The sequence below is a fragment of the Channa argus genome, chromosome 21, assembly GCF_033026475.1.
Source record: "Channa argus isolate prfri chromosome 21, Channa argus male v1.0, whole genome shotgun sequence".
In the NCBI taxonomy this organism is placed as follows: Eukaryota; Metazoa; Chordata; class Actinopteri; order Anabantiformes; family Channidae; genus Channa; species Channa argus.
This window is the reverse complement of record NC_090217.1, coordinates 16,361,488-16,363,393: the sequence shown is the minus strand read 5'-3', so window position 1 is coordinate 16,363,393 and position 1,906 is coordinate 16,361,488. Positions and strand designations below refer to the sequence as shown.

Below are 1,906 nucleotides of genomic sequence, written 5' to 3'. Positions count from 1 at the left end.
TAGTAACATCCACACATTTTACTTTCAACGTTAAACATGTAAAAGACTATATTGCATAGCTTAAGCTTTGGTATTAAAGGCTCATGACTAAATAAAGCCTTGGTGTTTTTAACTACAAACCGTAATAAAGATTTCAAAGTAAAAAATACTATTCTGTAAGGATATTTATGGATAGTAATCTAACATCTACCGTCTTAATCTGCATTTATCAGATTGTTCAATATTCTGATTTTTAAAGCTTTGAAAGTGGAATCATTCACAACTACTAATCATTTATTAAATATATGTTAAGAAACGCGAAAAGACAGGTTCAAATATTACAGAAAATTTATTTTGAACAGAACATATATTTATAAGCTTATATAGCCAAACTTATATTTTATAGACAAATATTTTTGAAATGCCTTTTAAAAATCCATTTGAAGCAATTGTTTTGTATTTCAACTGCCCAAACAATAGACAGACATTTCTTTTGGGAAAGTATTTAAGAGTGAAAAGAATCATTCATTTCCCTTTTAGTGCCTTTCTGTCCCTTCAGTATTCTTCTCCTTCCTCTCCCTCCCCCTCAATGGAGTCGGCTCCAACCTCCTCATAGTCCTTCTCCAGAGCTGCCATGTCCTCTCTGGCCTCTGAGAACTCTCCCTCCTCCATACCCTCACCCACATACCAGTGAACGAAGGCGCGCTTAGCGTACATCAGATCAAACTTGTGGTCAAGCCGAGCCCAGGCCTCTGCAATAGCAGTGGTGTTGCTCAGCATGCACAGAGCCCTCTGGACCTTGGCCAGGTCTCCACCAGGAACCACAGTGGGGGCCTGGAAGTTGATGCCAACCTTAAAACCAGTGGGACACCAGTCCACAAACTGGATGGTGCGCTTGGTTTTGATGGTGGCAATGGCAGCATTCACATCTTTGGGCACCACATCACCACGGTACAAAAGGCAGCAGGCCATGTACTTGCCGTGGCGAGGGTCACACTTGACCATCTGATTGGCTGGCTCAAAGCATTTGTGATCTCAGCTACTGAAAGCTGCTCATGGTAAGCTTTCTCAGCAGAGATGACAGGGGCGTAGGTGGCCAGAGGGAAGTGGATACGAGGATATGGCACCAAGTTGGTCTGGAACTCTGTCAGATCAACATTGAGGGCACCATCAAAACGAAGGGAAGCAGTAATTGAAGATACAAGCTGGCTGATTAACCTGTTCAGGTTGGTGTAGGTAGGACGCTGGATGTCGAGGTTTCTACGGCAGATGTCATAAAGTGCCTCGTTATCCACCATGAAAGCACAGTCAGAGTGCTCCAGGGTGCTGTGGGTGGTCAGGATGGAGTTGTAGGGCTCCACCACAGCGGTGGACACCTGGGGAGCAGGGTAGATGGAGAACTCCAGCTTGGACTTCTTGCCATAGTCGACAGAGAGACGCTCCATCAACAGGGAGGTGAAACCGGAGCCGGTGCCACCTCCAAAGCTGTGGAAAACCAGGAAGCCCTGAAGACCAGTGCACTGGTCAGCCTGAGGACAGAAGGGATAGTGCATTAGGTTTTAGTCTAATATTTTAAGTCCAACTTCAAAAATGAACTCCTCCTGAAGTTGCCCACCAGTTTCCGGATCCTGTCCAGAACCAGGTCAATGATCTCTTTGCCGATGGTGTAGTGTCCACGGGCGTAGTTGTTGGCCGCATCCTCTTTACCAGTGATCAGCTGCTCAGGGTGGAACAGCTGGCGGTAGGTCCCAGTGCGAACCTCATCTGAGGAAGAAAAAAGACTTTTGTTGTAAACCAGTTGTTTCCAGGCAAAGCTGAAATAAGCTGGATTCTAACTGCTATTTAAAAATTGCTGAAAGTTTTGCTTTTGTTAAAATTGTTGTTTACTATAAAGATGTAAACAATTTTGAAAGAAGTAGAAAATAAG

The 1,906-nt window shown here is 44.1% G+C and overlaps 1 pseudogene; it reads right to left on the bottom strand.

Moving 5' to 3' along the window:
- Positions 1 to 516: 516 nt before the first annotated feature.
- Positions 517 to 1,696, bottom strand: LOC137106978 (tubulin alpha-1B chain-like; annotated as a pseudogene).
- Positions 1,697 to 1,906: the final 210 nt, after the last annotated feature.